The sequence below is a fragment of the Rhinopithecus bieti genome, unplaced genomic scaffold (assembly GCF_001698545.2).
Source record: "Rhinopithecus bieti isolate Rb0 unplaced genomic scaffold, ASM169854v2 scaffold_6513, whole genome shotgun sequence".
In the NCBI taxonomy this organism is placed as follows: Eukaryota; Metazoa; Chordata; class Mammalia; order Primates; family Cercopithecidae; genus Rhinopithecus; species Rhinopithecus bieti.
The window spans coordinates 3,481,263-3,499,362 of NW_016805931.1; the positions used below are offsets into that span (position 1 = coordinate 3,481,263).

The 18,100-nt window shown below is 37.4% G+C and overlaps 1 long non-coding RNA gene across 1 annotated transcript; it reads right to left on the reverse strand.

The window, feature by feature from the left end:
- Nucleotides 1-930: 930 nt before the first annotated feature.
- Nucleotides 931-15,575, reverse strand: LOC108530973 (uncharacterized). Its single transcript, XR_001886034.1, has 5 exons — nucleotides 15,553-15,575; nucleotides 11,715-11,753; nucleotides 9,722-9,911; nucleotides 9,097-9,233; nucleotides 931-1,720 (listed from the first exon to the last, which is right to left on the reverse strand). It is a non-coding gene; the product is annotated as an uncharacterized LOC108530973 (long non-coding RNA).
- Nucleotides 15,576-18,100: the final 2,525 nt, after the last annotated feature.

Here is an 18,100-nt window from a genome sequence, read left to right on the forward strand (position 1 = left end):
AGACTAACTAATAACTGTTACTCATTGCATTTTGCTAGGGACTAAAATGCATATATTAACTAAAATATTCACAACAGTGCAGAAACACAGTAATTATCCATATTTTATAGATGAGTCTCAGAAGAATGAAATAAGTTGCTTGACACTGCAAAGTTAGCAAGCCACAGACTTGAGATTTAAACCAAGGTCTGCCTTAGAGACATCTCATCTTCTCACTGTCACTGCTCTCACACACATCCATCTTCGGGATTATTGATCATCATTGCACATTCAAAACACTGCCTGCTACTCAACTATCTTGGCTTCTTGGACTCATTTGTTCTCTTTCTTTTCACAGCCTTTTCTCTGCTTCATATTTTTCTTTCCTAGATTTGTTTTTCCTCTTATATTTTTCTCCTAAAAGGCCACCATCCCCTCAGTTTTCCTGGTTTTACTGCCCTGTTCCTGTATGCAGCTTGCACTCTAGGGGTTAAGCTGTTCTGATCATACTGCATTTCCTTACCATGTTTCCTATATGACTAAGCAATGCACAGCTGAGTTTTCAATGCAGTTCCATAGATTCCTGACTTATTTTTCTAAGTCCATAGTTATACTTGAACACAGATGACTTCAGCTGTCATTATAGCCTCTTGTAAACTCACTAGTACACATTTGAGGAGATGGGGTGCTCTTTCAAAGGGCCAGGTCTTTTTTTGCCATCAATTTGTAGAGGCCTAATAAAAACAATCCAATGGCTATCCTTCCTCAGTTCATCCTCCCAACCCCTAAATGTTTTACTATTTCTCATTTTGCTAGTGAAAAAACAGAAACTTACAATGATTTTGCAAATTTCAGCAACCATATGAGAAAATCAGAAGGGGCTCAAAAAAATAGAAGCTATGCAACCTAAGAGTGAGGCACAATTCCCAAAGGTAGTAAAAAGTAACCCCTTCCCAACAAACTCAGTGGCATTTACTTGCAAGCAGTTCTTGAAAATAAAAATAGGCACAACTGGAAATCCTATTTCAGACCACACATCCAGACTGCTTCTCAAAATGACCTAATTGGAAATTTCTCAAGGCTGAAGTAGTCCATCTCCCTAGGCATACAATTTGCTGAGAGCAAGGAGTTAAAGGTAGCTACAGCAGCAGAGTAGGACTCTTTGTAATTGTGGATGGATTTACGACAATACACTGATAGTAACATAAAACCAGTATTTCCAAGCATGAGTCAACTTAGTGTTCTAGTAACTTGAGTAGTACACGGTGGCCGGTAAATGCTCTCTAAATTGAATTGCAAAACATTTGATTCAAGCCAATTCACTTATCTTATGGAATTGCTGAGAGGTCTCTGTGAGCAGTTATTTCAGACAGCCCTTCCTTTGTAGGGCCGGAGCTATCTTCCTGAGTCAAAGAGTACTTCAGAGCATGGGAAGTCAACAACACTATCTCCCAAGGCTTCTTTACAGTGTGTGTAAAGCAAACTTCCATTTTACCAGATAATTTAAATGAAACTTCCTTTTATGTCTTCATTGGATTTTTTTATTCACCTTCTTGTGATATCATCAGTAGATATTCCATATGGGAGACATTGTCCATTTTTGAAAGGCAACAAGAGCAATGTTGTGTAACTGTAGGTTCAATAATTTTTCTCAGCATAACTTACCACTACTCATGAAGAAAATTTAGAAGGACATAGAAGGACATTGCTATATCCAGCATTAATACTCAGGTCAGCTAGTCTAAAAAAAAAAATGGAAAGAGACCAAGTGGGTCAGTGATGGGAACAACATGTGAAGGTTTTTAAAAACATTATTAATAAAAACATAAACAGAGAGCAGTAAATCACTGTATTAGTTTCTTAGGCCTGTCATTGCAAATTACTACAAACTGAGTTGCCTAAAACAGAAGTTTATTCTCTCACAGTTCTGGAGACTAGAATTCCAAAATCACAGGGTCAGCAGGGTTTATTCCTTCTGAAGTTTCCAGGGAAGAATCTGTTCTGTGTCCTTGTTCTCACTTCTGGTAGTTGCCAGTGAGACTTGACATTCCTGGCACTATTCCAATCTCTGCCTCACTGTGATCCCTAAACATGATGCCAGTTCACAGTGACAGTCATCAAATGGCCTTCTTCCCATGTGTCTCTACGTGACCATCTTCAAAGGACACCAGCCATTGGACTTAGGACCTACCCTGATCCAGTATCACCTCATCTTAATTTAACTAATTACATCTGCAAAGACCTTTTTTCCAAATAAGGTAACATTTTGCGATTCCAAGTAGAATAAATTTTGAAGATGCTATTCAATCAGTACCATCACTTCAGGAATTATCAGTGTCCCTTTATCTCAGAGCTCTGTAGAGAGCTGACATCATGATCAAAGGTAGTGAGACTGGGAACCTGGAGGCCAGTTTATGCTACAAATGTGCTCTGCTTTTGGATTTGACTTAGTCATTCACACACACTGAAGGGATTGAGGGAGTTCTGGAGCCCTTAGCATAGATCTGTGAATGAGCTTTAAGGCCTCTGGTAATATTCTGAAATTATATGCACATTGTTGTGTCAGGAGTGCCTAAGTTTTCTTCAAAATGGAATTTCCTTGCCTTTTCTGAGGTCCTCCAAGGGTTCTGTGACCCAAAAAGGCTAGTAACAAGTGCACCAAATCATCTATAAAGTCTAAAAAAGCATTCTGGTTTCTGGACGTATAGTTGACCTGTGTTGTGTTAGTTTATGATATATTCAGGGCTTCTGGATAGCATGTTAAAAGGCTAGCCTGTAAGATTATTTTATTTTGAAATGTTTCTGGCTCATTGATTTCCAATCTGCCTTTTTCTACATAACCCACAGGTGGATCAGTTTTTACTTGGCTCATGTTTTATGCAATAAGAAATTTAAATGAAACTCAGAACCTAGGGTAAAAAAGCTAATATCAGCATAAAGGGAAGAGAGAAACACAGATGAACAGGTTTATGGTTTTATGTGCAAGTTTGATATCAAAGGACATGCAAGCGAGCTGGCGAAAGGAGAGAAGTGGGGGAGAGGAGGAAACGCTGGAGGTTATGCTGTGGGATTTGCAGCTTTATAGCAGGATTCACTTTCCCTCTGTCTGTAATGATGCTCACCTGACATTTTAGTATCTCCCAGCAAATAACACCTTCTTACTCATTAAAAATAATTCCATTTGAGAACCACTCTTATCAGATTACACAGCCTCTACTGTGCTTTTAGGGGAACACATTCCCTCTGCCCTTCATAGCACCTTTGGTGGATATCCACATATTAGCACAGCCGGCTCTTCAGAAACAACAAGTAGAGTTAGTTCATTCCACAGACCATCTGGCCTCCTTTTACTTCTCCTTCCTCTTTGTTTTTCATCTGCCCGATTTTTTTTTTTTTTTTTTCATCTCTTTGGAGCCTCCCCACAAACGGATGAGTGAGAGGAAGGAAAGTGAATTATCATCTACTGATCCAGATTGTTGCTTTTCTATCATGTGCAAAAGGTGTGATTGAGAGCACTGATTTTAGCTATAAACACCTTCTCTTGTCCTATTGCCACAGAAAATCAAGTTAAACTTTTTCATGTTGTAGTATAGAATTAAAAATTCACCTTTATTTAGCTAAGGCTGAGTTTAAAATAACAAAATGTCTAAGGAAAAGGAAAAAAAAAACCTGTTTCTTCACGGTATTTTGTGCTTATTTTTTCTCATTATTTTAAGCCTAATTTCTACTTCTATAAATGGAATATGTGAAAAATACACCAAACAATAAAACAATTTTTATTAGATTGTCTACTCTAGTCTGGAGATGTTCCAAAGTCTCATATGTACTTGACCAGAGTCTATTTCTCTCACATATTCTTGAATCTACACTATTGACTGTTCCTCTCAGATAATTACAAAAAGCCCCAGAAAGTCTTTCACAAGTGAGTGTTAAGTCTTTTGCCGAGAGTAGACTTTCTGCACATCTTTATTAAATAAAAGAGTAAACCATGGTGTGGCCTGAGCCTCCCAGTGAATGTTGAGTTTATGATTATTTTTTTAAAGGTCAATGAAAAGAATAAAAAGCACTGAGCAGGGTTGGAAATGGCGTCCTCAATCATATTGGCCAGGAAATGAATCCCAGGGAGGCAGGACTTGAAATCTACCATGAAAACAGCCTTGGTCTTTCAAGCCTGAAATGCAAGGGCGATGGGTAGGTTTGGAAAACTAGAAGCAAAAATTACAACCCTAAAGAATTCCTCACTACCCAGATGTCATAGCTAGAGACCACTGAGGGTCAACATGGTCACTGTCAGTCTTGTCCCTCTTTTTTAAAAGTTAGGACTAGTAGACGTCAGTTGAAAGCTCAATAACTATATGAATTTAGCCATTTTGAATTTGTCATTTTAGCTTTCTTATGATCAATTTGTCACTTTCCAAATAGCTGAAAATTAGCCAGTCAACTAATTTACTTTAAAATAAGATAGCATTTTGATATAAAAAGATATGCATAAATTTTAATATGTATGTATGATATATATATACATGTGTGTATTACATATATAGAGAGAGAGATAATTTTTTTCCTAAATAGGGTCATAGAGAACACATTACCTCGATGAGAGTTTTCTAAGAGAAAATCTTAACCAAGTAAAGCAAAAGCATTGTGAATAATTTCAAGTTCATGGTTTTCAATAGATTTTAATTTTTTTAACACTATATTCAAGTAGAGACAACTCAATTGAAGTCATTCATAATTAAGCTGTATCCTCTATTATAGCTTTTCTTCTTTTTTTCTTGTCTCTCAAAATTGCAATTTACGAAAACTGCAATACAAACAGAACTGAGGCTAAGGCTTTACATTTTACCTAGCTAATTTCATGAATCTTTACCAATTCAATGATCTCTCTGACAGTGACAAGTTCTAATTTTCTTACCATGCCCTTCCTCTCTTGGATCCAAAAGCTTCAATAAAAGGTGAAGCCCATTGTGTGAAACATATACTAATATCCTTCAAAGGCATGGAGAGGCTGGGTAGGGTTTTTCCTACCAGTTTGAATGTCCAAGTTCAAATATTAAAATGTAAAAGTTGTTACTATGCCACAAGGAAGGAGTAGTGGCCAAGGTAAATTTCAACCAAGGTCATATCAAAAAGTGTTTCCTAAAGTGGAAAGTTTCCCCAAAGGCACAAGAAAAATCTATTAACAGAACACTTTGAAGGAGAGGGGCCAAAATATAAAGGAAGCCTTTCTTACCCTCACAGCAAATTGGCAATCCAGGAGATACTTTCAATACCCTAGCTTATGTGTGTGACAAAAAAGAAAAATAGAAGCTGATTAAATATTTATCTAGTTACTCTAAATGACCTTGTATGGTGCTTAAAATAGAATTAATTTTAAAAAATAAATAATTTCTCCTGTTTTTGCTACAGTATCACACCACAGATCTTCCTTCCTTCCACACACATTAATGCTCTAACACCATTGACTTGGGTCTAAGAAATCTTAGACAAAAAAACTGCTTTAATCTTGCCTAGTGAAACTTCTTCTGTTTGTTCTGGAAATTTTATTATTCTGCGAATGGACTTGGCCATTAACTATCAGTGTACCTCAAGATAAAGTGGCATTAGGTAAATGATGGCTTAAATAATTCTCAACATTCGGTGTCACAGGGCCATGATAAAACTCTTCCCAGTACATATAACTGTGAATGTTAATCAGAGTCTATCTAGAGACCCAAATAATTTGGTGAAATTCAGAGGTTTGCTAAGACTTGAAATAGCAAGTTAGAATGCATGGAAAGACTTGACCCTATAGGAATTTTGAACTTGAGGATTCTTTGCTGTGCGTCACTAGAAGAGGTTTAGTAGCATCCCTGGCCTGTACAGAACAGAGACGATAGTACACCTCCTTCCCCAAGTTGAGACAACTAAAAATGTCTCTAGACATGGTCAAAGGTCCCCTCAGGGACAAAATCATCCCCACTTGAAAAAAACTGCTTTAATTTATAACAGACAGGCTAAACAATTCATCTTAAATCCCATTTATTCTTTTCTGCTTCAAGTTTTTTCTAAACACTTCATTCTTTTCCTTTAATACTTGAAAATATGACAAATCCTTGACAACTTTGTGTTTTTACTGTCTTTAAGTTTTATACTGCTGGGGAATGAATCCTATAAAAATGCCCACCTCATCCTGGTCAACATGGTGAAACTCCGCCTCTATTCAAAATACAAAAATTAGCTGGGCATGGTGGTGCACGCCTATAGTCCCAGCTACTGGGGAGGCTGAGGCAGAAGAATAGCTTGAACCTGGGAGGTAGAGGTTGCAGTGAGCTAAGATTGTGTAACTGCACTCCATCCTGGGCGACAGGGCTGAGACTGTCTCAAAAACAAAACAAAACAAAACAAACAAACAAAAAAAACACACAAACAAAAAAAACTCGCCTTTTTATCTGGTCCATTGTCCAAGCTGCTCAGCCCTACTCCCTCTGCTCTAACGGGAGGAAAACAAAAACAAAAAAAAACCCTGCTTCAAAACTGGAGCTCCTTCATTCTTCCATCTTATCACCAAGCTGCTTTCTTGGCTGGTGGTCTTCGTAGTAATGTGGACCCAACCTGCAGCTAGGATTTTTGAGTTCTGCAGTTCCTCTGCTGGAAGGGCTTCAAAGGCTGCTTGGAGGGGATGCTCCAACAATTTCTGAAACTAAGCATAGCAGGGATAGGAAGGAGCTAGGAAGAGATTTAGAGACCCCACCCTCAAAATTGGGACCACCTGAACTCCAACAAAACAATAGGACTTATTGTTTACTAACTATACAGGAAACGTTTTCGATAGTTTTCGGCACACAAACTCTGGCAGGGCCCTGGTTCTAAACATCCCTTAAGCTAAACAAGTCAATTATCATAAAAATGCTCTCATGAACACATTTTACAACTTTTTTTCTGAAAAGATTTTTTAATTCCCCAGCTTACTAGAAGGTTGCTCTGTCTATTGTTTTCATCGTCTTTGAATTGATAATGGGCAAAGGAAAGTAAACTAGGTCTCTTCCCTCTAGTTTATCTTGCCATTTCTCCCGTGTTTGCATCAAAAGCTTCTAGGTACAAAGACTAAATCATTATTTGCATTATTAAAAATGAGTAAAGTGCACATAGTCTTCTCTATTGAGTTTTGATTCCTATAGCAGTTTTGACTCTGAATACCACATTTAATGCTAACGTAGAACACAGATTGCAAAAAAGCAATGCAAAGTGATGACAGCCAAAATGATAATGCCATAGATATCAATAACTGTAGATTTCCTCTGTGCCAAAGATTATGTTAGTTATTTTTTATTTTATTTTTTTACATTTAATCACATACAGTCCTCAATGCAGCCCTATGAATTAGGTCTCATCACTCTATTTTGAGAGAAGGAAACTGAGGTTTAGAGAGATTAAGATCACATATTTTAAGTGGAATTAAGGTTCATTTGTGACTAACGTCAAAGCCTGTATTGACAGATACATGATAGATAGACAGGTACATAGATGATAGATGATAGATAGATAGATAGATAGATAGATAGATAGATAGATAGATAATCATGATACTACATGATGCTAGGACCCCTCCCCCTGCCAGAAATTCCCTAAAAGGAGCACCAAGATGTGAAAACTGGCTCCCAAAGGCCAACTTGGCTACAAAGAGAAGACTCTCTTTCTCTACTCAAGAAGGCATTTCTCATAGTGTGATCCAATGAATACCTGCTTAATAACTGGCACTGTGGAAGAAGGAGATTCATGAGTCCTATTCCAGGCCTAATGAATCAGAATCTCTGGAATGTGTGGGAAACTGACCCAAGCTTATGGATCTTTTAAAAACTCAGATTATTATTCTGCCCCAAAAAGCCTGGGAACCACTGACTTATGTGGTCAGAAGTGATTGACTCCCTGGGCTGGGAAGCTCCAATTTTCTTCTCCAGATTTCCTGTGTAGCCGTCTCCTCTCTGTCCTCTGCCCCATTAGGGAGAATGCATGAATTCCTTCAGCAAGCTCCTTGTCCTTCTGTTTCCAGGTGAGTTTAGGCAATGGGAGGGGTGGGGAGAGGCATTAACAAGAGATCAAAGAAGGAGAGAAGTGAGGACACTGTCTGTATATCTCTGGCTCTTTCTTATACAGTCATTGCAGATTGGCTGTCTCATGCTCCCAAAGGTCACGACACCTGACAAAGCGGCCCTCTCAGCATCAGAACATCTCCATATTCCAGGATCCACACCCTCTTTAAGTGTCATTTAGGTTCTGGGTGAAAAATGTTCTTTTCTGTTACTAGTTTTGGAGTACTGCAGTATTCTCTACTGTTTTTTGAAGTCTGCCCACATCTCTGTGAATAGTCTCTTTGTTAAATTATCTACATACATTCCCCATTTGAAGGTGTCATCTGTTTTCTGGCAGAACTCTGATTGATACCCTTATAAATGTGACTCAAGCATCTATAATTTGTCTACTTCTTTTGGGTTATTCTTGCCACATTGCACCTATTAGGGACTTGATGCCTGTAAGTTGCTTAATCTGTTCTATTTTTCCAGCTGTGGTGATAATCAAGTGAGATGAATATATAACGTGCTTTTCATGTGCCTACTATTAACTCTCAGTTAATGTTAGTTCCTGGCGCTCTATTTACAGCACACTCTTCATCTTATCATTCACATTCATCATTTAATGTAATTTGATTGATCTTTAAGGTGTTGCTTACTCTCTCCAGGCCCTCTTTGTTTCTGCCCCTCCTCTCCTCCAGTTGTCCACCAACTCTTCCCATCAGAGGACCATTTTTGTTCACTGGGTTTTCCTAGTTTGTTCAATCTTATTGGTACTTACTGTGTTCACTGTAAGAGCTATTCTATCAACTCACATGATCTCCAAGAAAGCCATGTCCTTTCTCTCTGTCTGTGCACCACACTACCCCACCAACTCCAGACTTACCCTTCTTTTCTATGCTGCTCTGATTTGAAGGCATCTCCAGACTTAGAATAAAGAACTTTCCTGAACTAACCTTCAATTCATGGGGGAGTCTATAATCCTTCAGCACCTAGAGATTGCCTCTACAATTTGATAACTTTCTTTTATCCCCCAATTATACTTGTAAACACAATAATCTCTCACCATCTGGAGCTTCAAAATTTATTCTGGAATATCACCTTGCAGCTAGCTGTCTTCAGGTTGTCACCACTCTCCAAATATTTATGTGCAGGTGATGGGCCCTTCTCAGCCTGGCTGCAATACAAAATGAGTTTTGTAACCTAAGAACAAAGTTATCCAGGGAGATTAAGTTCATCTATTCACTTGAGCACCAAACAGGTGCTAGGCACTCTGTTCAGCTCTAAGGTTGTTTCTGTCTATACCACATGCAAGAATACAGGCAAGGAGTAAGTCAGGGTCTCTTCACTCAATCAACTTTCATAACTCTTTAAGAATTAACCTGTGAATTTTTGAAGAAGGCAATTAAGTTTGTGGAGAAGGACAGCTTGGACCCTGTAATTGAATCCCTGTAAGGTGATTCTATATGTTATAGTCAATGGAATACAGAAGATTTACAGTAGGTTATGATTCTAATAAGGCACTGTTTATGTCTGCTAATCCATCATAATCCAGCCTGAATTCCATGTTTTAGTTGGAATATGTTATGTATACTAAGGTACTTGCTTCCTGCCTCAGGATTCTGATTCCGAGGTCGCATAACTCAAGAAACAATGATTTCCTTGTTTAAAAGTAGTTTTAAAGTACATACATGTTGATCAGTTGGTAGTGCCATAGTCTTCCTACAGGGTTTTCTGTAAATGTTGACTCCAGTTGCTGTACTTCTCTGCTGTGTGCTCTGGGGTTTTCATTCTGTCATCTATCACAGTTATGTTTTCTTTGGGAACGCAATGTTATTCCACAGTTCCTGTTTCATGTGCTCTTTGTTCTGTGCCTAGTGTCTGGAAAGAAGGTTTAAAATCTTTTGTGGGGAAGACTTGCTTATGGTTAGGGTATATACTGAGTCTTCATTTGTGCAGATCTCCAGTATACCAGGCACCAATAGCATAAGATGAGACTATTTGATTTGATTCCTTTGATTCCTTCAACCCACATACAATGAGGGTTACCCACACATGCTATTTATGCACAGAAAATAACGCTATTATCTAAAATGTCTAAGATTGCACTTGTCTTGAAAATTATTGGAGTTTTTTGTTTTATATATGAATTTTCATAGTAAGAAACTGAATTTTGAAAGCTAAAAATATTTTTCCAAGGTGGTTATTCCAAAATAACCCACTTTTCACATTTTTTCTTTGGAATAGATTAGGTAAAGCTTTGGAAGGGTAGAGTGGGATGGATATTTATCTTTTTACTTGTCCTTATTTAGCCCATTTTTTCTTTTCCCAAATATATCCCACAGGTGTGGATGAAGGGGCCGGATGGGTGCAACCTAAAATTTGTCTGAGAGGATGAGAGAAGTAAACCTAGGATTTAAAAAATATTAAACAGTCCCCAAGCTAAATAATCCATGTGTGGGAAACTCACACATTACTGAAAATCTTAAGCAGGATCAGAGGGTAAAAGAAATAATGCACCCAGTTAAGATAAATTCATTTTGGTCCTAGGAACCTAAGCCTGCAGAGTTTCAAGCAAACCCAACTCTAGTCAAACTTTTGATACCTGCATAAACTCTTGACCGTGTAGACATTTAAAAACTGCAGCAAAACAAGTAGTTTATAAAGTAAGTTTCTTAAATTTATTTCCCAGTGGCTATTCCAAGCTACAGATTTTTAAACACACAGGAAGGTAGAATACCTCTTCACTCTTAGAGAAAAGCAGAGGAGGAAGATGGATTGCTTTTTTGAAACATAATACTGAAACTTCCTGGAAGCCATCTATTTCCAGATTTCTAAAAGATGTTATCTTTCACCTTCAGTGGAGAACTAAACATTATCACCAAGGTTACTGCATCTTCAAATATTTGAAGACAGTCTGTATCTGTCTGTTCTGATTGCATCTGACGCCAAGCCCGGGTTAAATTACAACCATTAAGAGCTTGAATAATGTGCCCCAAACAAAACATATTATCTCTACTCCCCAGTGGAAACCTACTAAGTTGTCTTCCCAGATCACAACAAAGTCCCTTCCTCTGAGGCCCCCATTGCTGAGCTGCAGAAGTAGAATTCTGATAAGCCTTTCTCCCACCATATGACCCTGCTTCCTGGTCACAACTGATTGTTACATGGGTGGACACTAGACCCAAACTGGGCCAATCAGAGAATCAAAGTCTCTTCTAAAGTATTGGAATTCATACTGGGAAATATTTACCTGTATGTATCTGTAATATGCCAATTTGGTGACCGTGCTTTCCACCACCTGTACTGGAGAATCAATATGTGTAGACAATTGTGGTAATATCCTAAGTGATTTTCCAGAAACTATGGTCTCATCCACCACACTGCTCACCTACTACCTAAATGTGGTACTTTTTATAAAAACAATTATGATCATATCACCTCACTGCTGAAAATCTCAAACAGCTATCATATATGAAATCAAATCCAAACCCACAGTATGGCTTACTCATGTGTTCACAGCCTAATTTCCGCAAATCTTTTAAGCCCCATATCCCACCAGTCCTGTTGCTTCTGCCATCACATCTTCTAAATGACCCACAGACACAAATGTACAGTCTAGTCATGTTGAACATCTACTCTTTAAACACACTGAACGCATCCTAACTGCTTGAATTTGCATACCCGCTTTTCCCTCTCCTGAAAGATTCAGTTGTGACTAACCTGAAAGAGAGGGAAGAGCAGGTTTTGACAAATTGTTGTTCATCCTTCAAGTCTTAGCTCAAATATCATCTCTCCCAGAAGCCCTCCATATCTCTCGTGTGCTTTCTTACGGTGATTCACCTCTTTTGGGAAACGTTCTGCCAAGTCCTAAAGGAAAAACTAGCAGCTCCTTTTTCTTTATCTCACTGTGCTTTATGTCTGTCTTTCATAACATTATTAGCATTTACTGTAATTTTTAAAGTCATGTCTGTCTTCCCTTCAAGACTAAGAGTTACAGGAAAATAATGATCACATCTTAATATCCCGATGCCAGCATAGAGGCTGGTCTTTTCACAGTTAAGTAGCTTGACAGTGTAGAAGTCAGGATGCCGTTCTCACCAGCAAGTTTTTGCTTTATATGTCCATCACCTAATTCTTCCAACTGGCTAATTTATTTAAAAATCACAATAATAGGAATTAAAGGGTTACTTATTATTAGAGGCATAATTTTTCAACAGGCTTCTACATAGACCTCAATAAAATAAATGCTCAAATTGAAATTACTCTTTCTCATATATTTTCAGTTTTTAAAAAGTGTATGAGAAGAGGACCAGCTGTTGACTTTAGCAGTACAGTACTTTTAAAAATAAGCAACAGCAAAGCAGAAGGTATGGGAGAAAAAAGTGACTTGACTTTAGACTTCAAAAAGGTCAACCTTAAATATGGGTAATCGCACAACCAGATAGTCCTCTTGTGGTTTGTTTTGTTCAGTTAAGCAGTTATTTCTGGGAAAGTGGGATTAAAATAAAATAAAGTGCACTCTGAAGAGTTTAAAAATAACCTAATACGCTGAGAAAGTGTTTACTTTTATTCCATTTCAGTTCATCTTATCTTTATTTGGAATTTGCGCAGCATCTTTGAAATAAACCACTGAAGATGACCTCACAAAAAAATGTAAAGTTTTTTGTTTTCTTTTTTCTTTCTTTTTTTTCAAATATGAATAAACACCTAGCAAGTGTATCTGTGTACTTCCTGTTCACACTGTTTATGTTTATCAGTGCAATTAGTATTGTTTTAGCATACTCTACTTAGTGGTCCACTTAATTAAGACTCACTTGGGATTTTTCTTCCAATATGTTAGGCTTTGGGGTCATTAGGGTCACTGCTGTGCCACTTCAGTGATTTCAAGTTAAAATATGCATACCTTAAGAGGTAGTTTTTCCATGGGGTTACTATGTGAGAACTTGCCATCAGCCTTGCACTGTTTGAAAGTAAAATATAAATGGACCAAATAATCTACTCTCTAAAGTGTGAAACTCAAGGTAAAATATAGGTCATATATATTTTATTATTTTAAAAGTATTTTGCCTACCTCTTTAATAAGTATTACTATAAAAGGAAAAATCTATTTAAAGTTTTAAGTAAAACAAAGCATATCAAGGATATATCCATTTAAATATGACTGAAAAGTGTAAAAGGAACTTCTGCCTTAAAAGAAATATGTATGATCTCTTTCTTGCATCGCTGACCATCATAATGGCCTCTGTAACAGACTTTAAGTTTGGTGTCTGAGCTTCCAAGAATTTGGATTGATGCTACCAGTTAATTAACCTCACATGCTTCTGGGAATCCAGTCAAGTCGACCTTCATGTTATACATAAGCACATCTTCCCAGAGATGTCCCAGATCACAACCGATCTAGAAAACTGCTTTAAATACCTACAGACACAACACAGAAATTCCTTGACAGTGGTGAGCCACTAAGACCCAGTGAATTGGTTATTAATAGTAAATATAGATAGCAACTCCCCTCTTGACAGCGTTCTCTTTATCAATCCTTGGGAATATTAAATTGTTCATCTGCATGTTCTTTGTACTCTATAATTAAAATGTAATGCTATTGTACACAAATCTTAGGCTTTTGGAAAACTATGAATTATGCTGTATTAGTTATCTATTGCTGTGTAATAAATTACTCAAAAAGTTAATGCTTAAAACAATAAGCATTTCTTATCTCAGTTTCTGTCGATCAGGAATTAGAGAACAGCTTGGCTGGGTAATTTTGGCCCACGATTGGTGTTTGTTGTCAGGATGTCTGTGAGAACTTCAGTTATCTGGAGACTGCCCTTGGGCTGCAGAATCAACTTCAAAGATGGCTCACTAACATGGCTGTTCGTTGGAGGACTCAGATCCTAGCCACGAGAATCTCTCCATAGCGTATAGGGCACCGGGCAGCTGAGTCCTTTGATAGCAACCTTCTCCCAAAATAAGAATTTCAAAAGGGAGAGAAAGGAGAAAACCACAGTGCTTTTTATGACTTAGTCTAGAAAGCAATACACTGTCACTTTCACGATACTTTATTTGTTGGAAGCAAGTCATTAAGTACAAGCCATACTCAAACGGAGGTGACTTAGGCTCCACATTTTGAAGGAAGGAGTATCAAATAGTTTGGGGCGTATTTTAAAGGTACCACACTTGCAAATTTGTCTTCTACAAATAAATGTTAGATGCATATGATGCTCATCAACAGATGTATTAATAGAAATGGAAAGTTAAATGGATAAATTGCATGGTGTGTGAATTACTTCTCAATAAGACTGTTAATATTTTTAATAGAAAGAAATGGAGAGTGCATTTTGTTAAGAGGAGAGACAATTAAGATCTTTGGAGCCTGTTACGTACCGAGTATTTTACCTAGCGTAGTTTATTTAAACCTCAAAACAAACACAAAGTAGTGGTATGCTGGAGCTGGTTCACACTGGCTTGTGAGAGACAACTACTAGGCATCTCTATAAAGTTCCATGCTTAATAACACCATATTGGAGGTTTAAAGTCAACCATGGTGGGAATATCATATACTAAGGGGGATCACTGATTCACAGAATTTACCAATTTCCATTGTATAATTGGCCCTAATTTCCAGATAAGGAAAATTGGAGAATGAGAGGTTTTTTAATTTGTTCTAAAAATTGTCTTGATATTTTTTCTTCCTCCAAGGGGTAGTAAGTGGAAAGGCCAGAGTTTGAACCCAGTGTTGAATGCATCTCAAGCTAGCTTTGTTTTTAGTATGCATGCTGCCTCTCTAAGAGGATTAATTACTATACATTGCAAATTATCTGCCTTGGCTCCATCATGATATTGCTGTGTTTATGATAACAATGAGGACTAACTACAGCTAATTGGCTGACCATTTATGGTTGGGAAAGAATTCTATTTCAGTTCGGAGACAGGAAAAAAGACTAGTAAAAATCAAAAATTAAAAGAGCTAACTTCATTTAATATCAAGTAGAAAAATGAGGAGAGAGAAGATAACATAGGAGAGAACTACATTCTGTTAAATAGGAAATTGTTAGAAATTAGATATATGAAAGATCTCTGCATTATCCAGCAGTGTGAGAATATTTTTTTTCAATATGGAAAACACTGAATCTCATTTCTTTAGTTTGACATTTATCTCTCAAATACAATATTCATTACCTCTAACCTCAGATAAACACTTTTGAAAAATCATTTTTTATTTATACAATTTGGCCCTATTTTGCATATTTAAAACATCTATATTCCACACATACATACAGAGTTATGCCGACTTACTCCCATGCAGATATTCATACAAACCCTAATGCACACATCACCCAAAATGGAAGCTAGCAACGTGTGGAAGATGAAGAGAGAAGATGAAATTGGCTTCTCTGGAGCAATAGTTTTTCAGCAATAACCCTAATACCTCAAAAATGATCACATTTAGAGATACTAAATTAAAACACTGTGCCAGAGACTATGGACCTGTGCATTAAGGCACACACATATGAAATCTCACCACCATGCTAGAGATGAAAACATGACAGTTAGGTTACCATGGAGACAGAAGCAGACACCAGCTACTAACTCTGAATACCAATTAACATCTAGCACTTCTTTATGTTACTAAAATTGGTTGCCAGGGCAACTCAAAGGATTGGCTCAGGTTATCAAATTAATTACAAACCAAATCTAAAAAAGTCAGATTCTTTAGAATATTATGAGCCTTAACTTAAATAAATTATTTATGGGGATTCATGCTGGTCTCAAGATGGCAGCTGTTATTTGCCTGTGATTCTCTTTATCATTCCCCAGTCCCTCTTTTCTTTCTCTTAAAATATCTCTCAGGCAGAAACTGCTAAATATTCCTTAATATTCTCAGCTATGCTTCCAGCAAAAGAAAGATGAAATAAAATTGCTATATAATAAGTTATTTTAATATATACTTATTAAAACTTAGGTTATAACTACACAAAGTGGTTGATCGCTAGGTACCTACATTTTATTAAGGCACCCTCTCTGACTATGTGACAGATGCTACATGTATCTTATTTAGTAGTCAAAAAAATCTGGCCATGTAGATATTAACCATATTTTTCTGAGAACCAATTTTTAAGCTAAATGGTTAGCTATGGGCAGGAGCTCTCTCGAAGCCTTGCTGTTTTCTGAAGTTTGTAGTGTAAACAACAGCAGAGACTAGTAGATAAGATTCAGTTTGTCTCATCTAAACACAGAGTCTGCCATTCAATAGCTAGGTAACCTTGAACAGGACATTTAATTTCTCTAATTCAGTGTCCTCATTTACTGAGAGATTTACTAAACATCTGACTGCTTCTCACCAACTCTACTGCAGCTGCCCTGCTTCAAAACACCAGCCTCTTTGCCCTGGATTATTGCAATAGCTTCCCAACTTGTCACCACAGCCAGAGTAATTCTAATAAAACACAAGTCAGTTCATGTTATTTATCCTGTGACTTCAGCTTCTTAGAATTGTAGTAAGGTCAAATGAGATATCCTCTGTAAGGGAGTCAGCATAGTCCCAAACATCCAGTACACATCCATTCACTGGACAGCTATCTACTGAGTGCCTACTGTGTGCCTGGTGCTGGGGAGACAGCAGTGAACAATACCAAGAAATATCCCTGACCTTGAAGAGGTTCCCGGAAAACACAAAATATGTTAGATTGTGTTAAGTGCTAAGGGAAACACTGAAGCATGGAAGACTTGCCGGAAAGGGGGACACATAACTACAGAAGACCTCATTGAGGTCATTGAGAAGATGACTGTTGAGTAAATACCCAGCAAGCGAGAGCGTGAGCCATGTAAATATGTGGGGAAGGAGCAGCCCATGGGGAGATCTCGGTATGGGACAAGTCCTTCCACGGAAGCAGGGCCATGTTTCTATGAGAAGAGTGTCTGATCAGTGGCATGTCAGAGACATTGTAAAGGGATATGTGTATCACTTAGAGCCTTGAGGGATACAGCAAGGGCTTTGGACCTTACTATCACTGAAATGAAAAGTCAGTGGAAATTACCATGAGTTGATTGTATTTTATTAGGACTCTTTTGGCTGCTGGTGACAAGTTAGGAAGCTATTATAATAACACATGGCAGACAAGCTGGTGTGCCATTGTATCTGCCCATGTATGTACTCAGTATGTAACTGTAATGTTATTTTGTTATTATTTTCTTTTCATTATTTCTTAAACAATATAGTGTAATGTTATTATGGAGGGCATTTTTGTTTCTCAGAGCTTTCCCTCCAATATACTGCTACATTTTTCCATGAGAGTTGATAAGAAGACTGTTTTCTGTTCCGCAGTGAGAAGAATTAAATATTTGTCAACATGAAAGCTTTGAGCATTCAACTGAGAGTTTTTATTTCTTAAACCTTACATAATTCTTCCTGGAGTCTAAGAACTAATCGTATTCCATACACATACCTGGTTTTAAGTATTTTGTACACATACTGTACAAAATGTAACATGAATGAAAGTCATGGTTCAAGCTTTCCAAGTTGAGATTTCCCTTTGTCTCAGCCACGAGGAGCAAGTAAAAAACAAGACTTTTGTTCTAATAATCATAATAGCAGTTAATGGTGGAATAGCACAGACTTTGTACCAGGCACTGTTCTCAGTGCTATAAATCTGTAAACTCATATATAAAATGAAATTTAGAATAGAAAAAGGAAGTCCAAGAACAACATAGGATTATATTTCAAAATATTGCCCTTTTGACAGGCAGTGGAGTGTGGTGGTTAAGAGGATAGTCTCTGAAGTCAGGCTGCCTGGTTTGACTTTCAACTCCATGCTTATTAACTGAGTTACCTTGAGTATATGACTGAATCTCTTTGAGTCTCAGTTTCCTCAGTCATAAGGTGAGGATGATGTCAATAGTCTAGGTTACAATAATTCCTATAGAAAAGGGCAATATTTTGAAATATAATCTAATGTTGTTCTTCTTGGATTTCCTTTATTCCATTTCTAAATTTTGTCTCACTGTTATCATAAGCAGTTCAGGCTGGGAAAAATACTTTTGCATTCCAAAAGCCCAGGCCTTTATGGAAA